Raw genomic sequence first — 12,139 nt, forward strand, 5'->3', positions numbered from 1 at the left:
GCTCTTCTGTTCCCATGGCAGTAAGGAGGAGAAGACAACTGTTCAGAATGGAGTTCTTTAATGATCGCTGTTTCTGCAATTGATACTAGTTGATACTGAACTTGGAGCTTATCTGGAAGGAACTCCATTGGGTGAAATCCCTCACTTACTCTGGTGCCGTCAGCTGCAGTCCTCTGTTCTGCCTTAAGAATTTATCCAATCCTATTAGCTACCTTTTAAAAAATTCTCAAAAGTTTTTTTCTCTTGATAGCATCCTTTCTGTTCTCCAGGATTATAATGGCCTCAAATTTTGTTGAACAGAATTTTTCCACTGATTATTCTGCAGCAACAAATTCACTATTATAAAATGTTCAATAAATATATGAGGAGTCGAGTCAATTAGTAACCCTTTACCCCAGAGGTAAAAGAAAATTTTGAAATGCGTAGAAAGAATTTTAATCAAAGTGCTTCAAAATAAATCTAGGCTATCCTCTTGCCTCTTAAGAGATTTATATAAGGCATACCCTTCTCTAAAAATAACTTACACTCAGGAGAATACCAGAGTTCTCTAATTCTTCTAGGCTCTTTATTTTTTAAAGTTCTCTGTGAGAACGATGAAGAACTGTTAGGTCACCCAAAACCCTTTGTATCCTGAAATTTTGCATGGGATGCAACGAGTAAAGTATTCTGCCTGCTTCACTGTCATAGTAGTATTTCATTGCATCTAAAGAGTTAAATGCTTCCTTTTTTCCCTGTCTTGTGACTATCCATTTCTACTCTTTGAGATTTTCCACATTCATAGCAAAAATTAAGTTTATCCTTTTCATTTTACTTTAATATAATAGAGATTCAAATGGTCTGTCAGACTGACTGATCTCGTGATTATTTCTACTAGCTGCCTTTCAACTTGCTATGCTCATTCAAAAATTTGAATCTGTTTTTCATCCATTTCAATGTTAATATGCACTCCTGTAGCTCCTACTTTGAAGTCAATGGGAAAACCTTTGTGTGGAAGAGATGGCTTTGGGGCATAAAATATTTCAATTCCTTTCTCAACTGAACATAAAAAATTGGGCACAACCCAGAAATTTGTGATAGTCTGCCCCTTCTCCTCTTTTATGAGGGGAAAAAAAAACTTCAAATATAATTTTTAGCATTTTTAGTCAATGCTCTGAATATGGTGTTGACATCTTGGTGTTATATTTCAAAATAAAAAATTAGCATTATTTTGCTACAGAAAGTGCTAATTTGAAACCATTATCTAGCTCCTAGCTAGAATTAAGAGTTTACTTTTTTCCCTCATTTCCTCCCTCAATTATCATCATTAGTGTTTTGGTTAAGTACTTAGACATATTTCAACAGGAAACATTAATAAGAGAAAGTAGACACTATTTTGTTCTGCCGTGGGTCTAATTCACTGCAATTATCAGAAATACTAAGCTATCATCACAGCAAGTTTAAGCTTAATTTACTCAATGACTAAGAGAAATGCATGTAATAATCATATCACTAAAATAAAAATTAGAAATAAATGATAGAGAAGATATAAATGTAATTTATATATAATACAGATGTTAATTACCACTTACACGTAAGCTATGGAGCATGATTCTTTTGAGGTTGATTTGGAATAAAAATCACTATTATATCTATCATTAATATTTAGTATATTATTTTCATACTGGCTCAGAACACTCCCTTTGCAAAGAGGCATTAAGTGAGAAAGAAAAATCTGGAATATTTAAAGCCAAAAAGAATCCTAACTGAAAAGAAAATCTGCACTTTCGGCTAAGTGCTAACTCTCCTTCAAGCATTTTTAGTATGCCAAGCACACCATCTGTGCACAATTACTTGTTATTTTATAATGTCAACATCTGCTTATAAGAAAATATATGCTTGCATATGTTAAAAACTTGCTTTCCTTGCAAGAATGTGGAAGATCTTTATGTCAATCCACATATAATTCATTCTTCTTGTTCTCTCTTGAACAATACGAGTTAAAATACTAGACTATCAGGAAAGCAAAGATGCCGATAAATCTATGTAAGGCACAAGGAGCAAGGATATAAGGAATTAAACTTAGGTGATCTTTATGCATTTCATTGTATCTAGATATAAATTTTATGTAAGTGGTCTGGAAATGTTAGAGATAATTGAATACAAAATTTTGTTAACAATTCGGATATACCCATAGTTCGATCAAATTAATTATCTGAATGGTAGAGACCAGCTCACATAATAATTTCTACACTGAACAACCTTTACTTCTCTTTTTCCATCAAGAAAATGCTGAATCTCAAAAGACACCGAATTAAATGTCTCAACTAAGAATAATTTCCCAACTTCACCTACCTGTATTAATCCTGCTTCTACAACACACACACTGTGTAGTTACATTTTTGTTCATTTTATTTGAAATTATTTTGTATTTTTGGCAATATTATAAATGCACATAGTTAACATATCAAATAAAACTAAAAGACTTTTCATGAAAACTAAGAAGACACTCTTCAATTCCCACTCAACATAGATCTTCTTTCCCAAGACAAATTTTCAAATGTTTCATTTTTACAAGCATTTTAAAATAATATTTTTTTAAAAAAGTATTGCTCTTAAAGTTTTATTTCTTAATGTATCAAATTTTAATATCATCTATTAACTTTCTGTTATAGAATGGTTTAGCCTTCTTATTTCAAACACCTTTCCCCAGCACCCAATAGCCCAATGTAATTATATCATAAACATGCATTAGGTCAAATAAGTCATTATTTTATTATGATATATAAATCTGCCTTATCAATCCAAGCATCGTATTGCATTTATTTTTATCTTCTTACAAAATAGTAGGGTTTTTCCTGGCATTAATAATTGCATTTTTCATTTGTTTAGTTTTCTGTATATCTACTGCTTTTCTTCTTTTCTAAGTACAGCCACAGATCTGTCAAGGTATGGGGGTAATTTTCTCCAGTATAGATATCCCGTATATAGACAATATAAATTGCACTTAAATTTTTTTCATGCTGTTCTTACTGATGGATTTCCTTCTGTGATTGATGCTCAGCTATTATCTTGGAGCTTTTCTGCTCTCCTGCAGTAATGGAACAATGGAACTGGAGGAATCACATATCTTTCAGAAGCATCATATTATTTTTTCTTGAGTTACTCCATGTTTTGTTGAAGATCATCTTCCAATGGCTTCCTAGCTGCTTAAGAATTTAAAATTGAGAGTTCTCTTACATGTCAGGAAAAAATGTCACAGAATTGGAAATGGACAAGACAATTACTGAGTGTCCTTTCAGTGGAATTCTGGACATTGTCTAGTAAACCCTTCAGGGATTGCCTGATCTATCGAAGTGTGCAAGTCAGGGTGTAAAAAGCTGATAATCATTCAGGTCATTTTTTTCCTCTATAATCCAAATGAGTTTTGTCTGATATGTGGAGATATAATTGATTTTGCCTTCAGGAAAAAATAATCTCAAACATTACCCCATATTACTCTATAGGTATTAACAATTTTCATAGCTGCCAATTAATTTTAGCATTCCTATTAAGTACATACTCACATTCTCAATTGGTTTTAACATCAATTAATGGGTGAAATAAAATCATTGGTTCATTTTATATACTCAGAAAAGTTCTATTTTTATCTTTATAAAAATGTAACATATTTATAAGTGTCTTTGTTATAGTCTTCTACTAATTTGATAGCTAGAATGGTCAGAGAAGTTTAGGTTGCAAATCATTTTCTTTTAGTAGTTTGGAGGCATCATTTCCCAGATCTAACAGATCAGAAACCTTACGTCTTTCCCATTCGCTCACCTTTGTATATCACCTTTTTTATTCACTTTTTCTGTCTGGAGTTTTAGAGTCTTCTCTTTTTCCACAGGATAAAATTTCAGAATCTACTGAGTACTCAGTAGTTCCTTTTAGCCTGGAAATTCAGGTTTTTATGGACAATGTTTCTTTGTTTCTTTGCTGCAGCATAGAATAGCAGTTACAAGTGTAAGCATTCACATTAGGTTGTTTTTTATTTTTTTTATTTCTGTGAGTATATTCTTAACTTACAAAAATGATTTAACTTGATTTTCCCCATTCATGGCATAGTCCTTTTTATGATAGGAATAACTATCTACAATTATGACTAGGATGATATTGGGAAAAAAAAAAAAAAGAACAAATATACTCAGTGTCTAGAGAGTTCTTCATTTCCAGGACATGTGAAAATGCTCATTTTGACTAGAGTCTCTGGGAAGGGAAGTGGTAAGAAACAGGGATGAAGAGATTAGATGTGGCCAGAATTTAATGAGTTACCTTTCCTCTTATGTCACTGTTTCCTGTGGTTTCTGATTTGACTTATCCTCTATCATGTTTTGTTTCTTTAAGTAAACGTCTCATCTTCTGTTTTCCCTTTATATGAAATATTCATTCTTCTAACTCAGATTTATTCCCGGCATACTTATTCTACTTTCCAAAAAATGTTTTCTACTTGGCATTAAGCCATCTTACACACGCTGTAAATACAGTAAGAACTTTTATTCTCACATTTTTCAGCTGTCCTCTTGCTTTATCTCCAGACAAGTCAGAAACTGAAGTGTACCAGATAGGAGGGGAAGACTGGAAACTTAAACTAAGGAGAAACAAAAGAGGTGCCCGGTCTTCCTTCTCCTGTTTCTGTTAGCAGAAGCTCCTTTTAGGTGAGAGAGAAGTTTTAAGTTCACAGTTTTCATTGTGACAAGAGACTGGGCACTTTTAATTACTGAACTGAGGTTATGTTAATGAGTTAAAGTAACAGTTGGGCTTTTTGTTATTTAAGATTAAAGTGAATATTATGGAAATGTCATACTTTTTATTCAGGACGAGGGAATATAGCTCCCTGATTGGTAGATTCAAAGGGACTGTGAGATCTAAAAACAAAATGTTTTTTATGATTCACCCATGGGTACTATGAGTTCATTGTGTGTGAGTGTGTCTTTCTGTATATCATATTACAGCTACATACATTAGTTTTACTTCACAGTAATAGATTTTTCCATAGTATTAATTCACAAGCTGTACTATTACATTATAGAAAGGCAAGCTACAAATATGGAATTAGCAAATCTCCTTTACTTTAAAATAATGTTTCAAAATACTGTACCTTTTGCTTCAGACTGAACGGTAACTCATCGTACTACTGTTTGAAGCTTCATTGTGTTAGATCATCAGATGTAGGTATTCATTTAAAAGCTTTGTGTCAGTTTTCTTCACAAACTCTTAACCCGATTGGTGAAAGAGGCCAATGGAAGAAAAAAAATATATGAAGGATGTTGGATTAAATTGAACTTTTGTAGAAGGATCTGAAATTTCAACTAAACTATTACAAATAAATTTGGGGAGGTGTAAAAGAAGGAGCAGTAAGTCCTGGTCATACACGCAGATCTGATTAGTTCTGTTACTAGAGATGAAGTTAGCAATTAGGCTCCTGTGGGCACCTCTTTCGTGTGGCCTGCTGTTGTCTATGGCAACATAACCTAATAAACTCCTTTTCTAGTCTCAAAAAAAAAAAAAGGAAAAGGAAAGAAATTAATGTGAGAGAGGAAATACATGACAACTCCTCCTCCCGAAAAAAAAAAAATTGAGAGGAAGGTGTTTGTCAGTAGCAACTGTGTTACTATATAAAGTCTTTCAGTTCAAAGACTTATTTTGAAGCACTTTTTTTCCCCAACATTACAGTGCTTTGCTCCACTTCATAATTTCCCTAAAATTATACAGCTGTCACAAAGTCATGGTCTGTGAACTGTAGTAATATGTGTTGAGTACATTGTTATCTTCTTGCCATCAGCAATCATATGATGGTTGATATTTTTTTCCATAAGTAACACTAACTTATTAAGATTTTAAAAAATTCCTAGGGCTGTCTGAGAAGACTCATGTGATACTAATATCCCAGTGCCTAAGGATTTGATGTTTTTGTGATCCATCTTAAAGCCTGAAGTACTATACATACGTAAACACACACACACATGTATATGGATACATACATATACATTATATATACACACACACACACATATATATGTATATATATAATAATCTCTAAATGTTTAGCTGCAGCTAAAAATTCTCTTAAATTTTAATGTATGCCTAATCTAACTAGATATTTGGGCTTGGATTTTCTACTTAATTCTGAAATGTAGCTTACTCCAAACTGAACACCTCATCATTTCTGACTATTCCTTACCTTTATAATTCCTTCATCTAGCAAGTTGCAGATGTCCCACAAACCTTCAGTTACTTTACGTGCCTCAATCTTGTTCATCACTGACATCCAATGAGATTCCCTCTGTGTATTTCTTATATCCCTCTCTTCTTCATTGCAGTATCACTGTTCTTATAGATTACTGAAATAGCCTCCTAGTAGTTTTTCCTGCTTCCGTTCTTCTCACGCCACGTGGGTCAGATCAGGCCACCAAAGGTTGGCTAATACTTAAGGCTGGTGGAAAGAACTTGGATAGGTTTAGGTTATATTGACCAATAAGAGCTAAGATACAACCAAATAGATGCTACTCCCAGTGTCTATCTAGCTTCCTATTAAAGCAGGAACAAATTTTAGTGGCCAATGCATGAAGAGAAATATGCTAGGTTAAAAGTTAAGATTAGTAGTTGGACTGAATAATGAAAGTAAAAGCTAACAGGCAAAACTGAGTCTAATTACAGCAAGTGTGAGGTGTGATTCAAGATTGTACTTAGTTACATGAGGCGTTATAGCAAAGGTGACCAAATACCTCTACAAAGCATTAGGTCAAAAGAAATGCATGAAAAGAGCAAGAGGTGGGAGGGAAAAAATATGCTGATAATGACTTTATAAGATATAATAAATAATTTTCAAAATTATTATTAAATTCAGCTCAATGGCTGAAACAATAATACATACATACATTTTAATATGATCTCTCTTCCTTTTGTCTTTAAATGCTACTTTCAAGTCTTCTTTATCGTAAAAGATGTAAATGGTTATTCTATAACATTTATTATTCCATTTAATTCTAATAACAATTCTATAAGAAATGTGTTATTTGCATTTCAGAGGTTATAAAACTGAGGCTCAAGATCACACAAACTGTAAGGAACAGATGAACTTGGGTTTTGAATCATAGTTCCACATGTGAACTTCATCAAGTCACTTAAGTATTACATAGACCAGTGATTCTCAGGCAGAGCGATTTTGCTCTCCAGGGAGCATTTGGCAATGTCTGAAGATACTTTCTGTTGTCACCGCTGGGAGAAGGGGAGTTTGCCACTGACATCTTAGTGGGTAGAGGCCAGAGATGTTGCTAAATATCTTACAAGGCACAAGACAGCCCTCCACCACAAAGAATTATAATGTCATTAGCACGGAGGTTGAGGAATCACAGAATAGTTGTAATGTCCAGTTACTACAACAATATGCAGTAACAAAGAATGACATAGGCCTTATAAATTGAGGGATGTATAGAAAGAAGTAGAAAAAGAAGATGCATTACTGAGTCAGTAAGAACAAGATACAGACGAAGTGCAGTAGAAGTTTACCTATGCCTGCCTATGATCAAAGTTTTGCTACACAAATGAATAGAACACGCAGAGTCATATAAAAAAAGTCTGCCTTTTCAAGGTTGCAAATGTGATATCAATCATTTTAGAAAGAACGTTTACAATAAAATGTAACCTGGGCTAGAATTTGGCTTTGTAAAGGATGTGTACCATATTTCCTCAATTCATAGACTCTATTCATTGTAAGACATCCATTTTCTGGAAGCTCGGTGAGAACAAAGCATTACCTTCAATACAAACATTTAAAAAGACAAGTATAGCAGAGCGTTTGTTTCCATACGACTACAGGTCTTTTAATCTTTCATGTCGTAAATTTAAATGTCTTCACTGTTTAGTCTAAGTGGTTTTTGGAGTCACTGCTCTGATTACACACATCAGGTGATCCCTGCTTGGACAGTACATGCTCATGATCTTGAAAATATCTGCAGCTTGAAGAACCAACTGTAATCTTACAGTATATCCAAGAATTCTAGGCCTTTAAGTGTATTTCCTCTTTGGTAAACTCCATCCCACCCTTTTTTTTTTTTTTTTAATCCTGGAAATCAAACAGTTTCTCTTAAAAATTCATTTGGAAGCTTTTGACAGATACCTACCTATCCAATGCTTGAGTGATTGCTTTTTATGACACAGCGATGAGTCTTCAATCTTTACAAGCTTTGTAAAGTCTCTGATGGTCTGAAGAGGCTTAGTTATTTCTACTTCCTAAACTGATTTGCTGGGCTTGTGACAGAGAATCATTGGTATACCCAATAATTTTTGTTTTAAGCATGCACAATAATATAGTCTTTGGAATAAATTTTTAGGGACAATCAGGGATTCAAAAATAATTTAAATTAACTTTTGCTGCCTTTGCACATAATTCAGCTGAGGACAATTAGATGAATATATGTCTTCAGTACTGTTTTCTTTCTCTAATTCATCTGTGCACTCTCTCTCTCTCTCTCACATACAAACACACACATACACCAGTGGCTATGATAAGAACCAGAAAGTCACTATCGACTTACTTTTTTTTAAAACTTGATAAATTTGACGTTATATTTTAAAAATTTAAGGTGTATATCATGTTACTCTGACATTTATATATTGTAATATGACTGCCATTGAAGCAATATTTATCACATTACATTGTCATAGTACAATACTACTGCCTGTATTCATTACACTGTGCATTTCCATGGCTGATTTACTACTTGTTACAAGTCTGTACCCTTAAACACCATCACTCTTATCCCCTCTGTCCCCCACCCCCAGGTAACCTCCATCTTACTCTCTGTTTTCTTGAAGGTATAATTTTCTTAGATTCCACACGTAAGTGATATCACACAGAACTTGTATTTCTCTGCCTGACTTACCTCGCTTAGCATAGCGTGCTCAAGGACCATCCAGTGGACCGGATGGTCATTGTACTCATTATGGACCAGAGTCATTGTACTCTGATTCCAATTTCAAAAATCTTCTTAATTTTTCAAAATTTTAGTGGATCTAGAAATTGAACAAATAAGTTTCCTTGTATTTTCATTAAATTAAAATAATTTCAACAGCAAATTTTTGTTAATTAAAATAATTTCTTACATAATCTTAGAAATAAACTATGTGGCTTAAATCAGAGATATAAATAGCATTCAGCATTAATTTATTTATCTTATTCCAAAATGACATGTATCTCTACTGCATGAGAAGCCCACATCACTTAAAAAATAAAATAGGGAGTGAGGGTATAGTAGAGTGGTAGTAGAGTGCTCAGTAGTAGAGTGCAAGCTTAGCATGCAGGAGATCCTGGGTTCAAGCCCCAGTACTTCCATTAAAGTAAATAAATAAACTTAATTACCGCCCCCCAATAAATAAATGAATAATAAATTTAAAAAATTTTAAAATAACAAAATAAGCCATCAGAAGTTATACAATCTTGCTTCAAGTGATTTAATCAATCTAACTAATGCATCTACCACTACATCTAGATAAAAATTAAAACCTATTAAACTAATTCTGGCTGAAACAATTTTCCCTGGGAAAATTAAACTAGTCTTGGAACCATGTTAACATATAGACACAAGACTTGCACATTTCCAAAATGTTCTCTCTGCTGTTTTTCATAATACTGTTAGAAGTAATTTGATACTTTTTCCAATTTTTCTTGAGTCTTTTATTGCTGAACCTCAAGATTGAGTTTCTTGTTGCCATTAGTAACACTGACAGTTACTATAGTATCAACCTGATAATAACCTATTTTCAAGGAATACGGTAGATGGAAGAGACACTAATTATTTAAAGTTATTTAAATTATATGGTTTATAAGGTTATTAACGGTTATGCCTTTGGTATATGTGTTAGTGACATATTTAGCATATGGAAAGAGATATAAAACTATCAGGTGAATCAAAAAATCTATACATACATGCTTTGAAGATAAATGTATACACACCTAAGAATATGTAAATAATTGAGTGATTTTAGTGTTATATATAAAGGTCAATAACTATTGACCTTGTGAAAAAAGCCTCTAATTCTAGGCCAAATACATTTAGAAAATTAGATTCATATAACTATCTCAAAATGAAAAGTGTCTGCCTTGTCTGTTTTATAAGAGTGAAAGGAGAAGCCATTAAGAGATGGGTGAGGTCACAGGCTGTGTGATGCTGTAAGGAGTTTAACATTTTATTCTAATTGGGACAGAAACCACTGGAGTATTTAAAGCAAGACTGGAGGTGGGGGGGCGATATGATATATACGATATGTGATCATGTTTTGGGGATATGGCCAATGTACGTAATTTTAGAGTAATTCTAGTGGCTGAGTGGTGAGAGTAGAAACAAAGAGATCAGTTGTGAAGCTATTGTATTAGCCAAGATGAGAAATGATAATGTTTGGTAAACAGTAGAAATGATAAGAGGTTACAACTGGCATACTTGATGATGTACTGAATTAGAGGTGTTAAGAAAGGGACAAAGGAATGACTTCTAGGAGTGGGATCTGAGCATGCTGTTGAATTGAGTGGAAAAATATTGGGCAGGAGGTTTTGGAGAGAACATTCACTTTGAGATGTCTAGAGTTAGTCCAGTGGTGATTAGGAGGCTATTTTAGTATTCTGGACTACATGTGTTGATGGCTAAATTCAGGACTCACATTGGTGCCAAAATTCTGAAAGACCCACAATCAGAGGAAGAAAAAACAATATTTTTATGTTGGTTGAATTCCTGGCTAAGGAGATCCCATTTTTATAATCTATAAAAGTGGGCTGATTAACAACCTCCCTGGATGGTTACAGCCTTGAGGGGAGGCACTGTGAGTTTTTCATTTTTGCAACTTTTGTGTCTAGTAGAGACTATATGAAATAGTAAGTTTCAATAGCTAATGTTGAATAATTTAAATGAGCACAAGGGTATAAATCTATGTTCTGTTATAATTACCAAAAGGAGAGCTTTCTTTGCATACTTTTTATATAAATTCATGTGCCATTCAGTGCAGCTGAAATGCTTTCTTCTGATAACCTTTTAAATTTTACTGCATTAAAATTTACTTTAATCTGGATCTGTAAAGATAAAAAGCTTACAATCTGCAAATAGATCAGAATATTCATATTCAAAGGACAGAAGCATCATAGCTGACATTCAAATTTTGCTTCCTCCTTGCTACTGTCTACTAAGAATGACTGACCCTATAAACTTTGAAGTGCAATGATTATGTGACCATTTCCCTTTCATGATCTTTAGGAGACAGAGTGCACAGAAAATTCACATGATTCATAGCTATATAAATAATAGTAAAACACTGTTTTCTGCTGAAACACAATGTCTAATTAATTTAACAATAAAAAGAATGTCAAAATATATCAAGGCAAATGTACTCCTAAAAGAGAAAAGCTTAAAAATTAGAGTACATATTAAGAACAAGGAAGTTCACTCGAGGTTGTTGCTTCTTTTGGGGCCGAAACAATGTGCCAGAAAAATTCTTTTTACTTTGCCAGTTAGTACATTGTTTTGATTTATAAATGAAATCTGAGAAGGAAACCTCAAGTCAAGTTTGATTTTCCCAGAATAATCAGATACCATTCATTGTCTGAAAATTAATACCCATGTAAAACATCCACAAAACTGAAGTAACTATTTGTTAAGTTCATGCCAGACAAATGCAGTAGGTTATCAAAATAGGACCTGTAAGTCCCTAGGAACCCCTGGGAAAAGAGAAACTTGGAACAAATAGGTATTTCTTATCTCAAGATTTATGTGATAGAGACAAGCATTTAGTTTTTTTTTTTTTAAAGATACATAACACCAAGCTGAATATTGCCATTCTAAACTCATGAAATCACATTGCAACTGGATTCGTTTTGTCATTCAGATGGGGTAACATCTCACGTTTATTACTTAGTATGTGCCAGGCAGCCCTCCATGTTGTTGCATTTAATCCACAAACATTTAATTGATGAATCTTATCCCCATTTCACAGATAGAAAATGAGACCAGAGAAGTTAAGTGTTCTGCACACGGTCATAGTGAGGGTAAGGCCAAAGTTCCTATGCAGGTCTGTCTGATTGAGAAAAAAAAAAGCTCTTTTCTTTACCTGATGGTATCTTAAACTATTTTAAACT

Source organism: Camelus ferus, chromosome 12, assembly GCF_009834535.1.
Source record: "Camelus ferus isolate YT-003-E chromosome 12, BCGSAC_Cfer_1.0, whole genome shotgun sequence".
NCBI lineage: Eukaryota > Metazoa > Chordata > Mammalia > Artiodactyla > Camelidae > Camelus > Camelus ferus.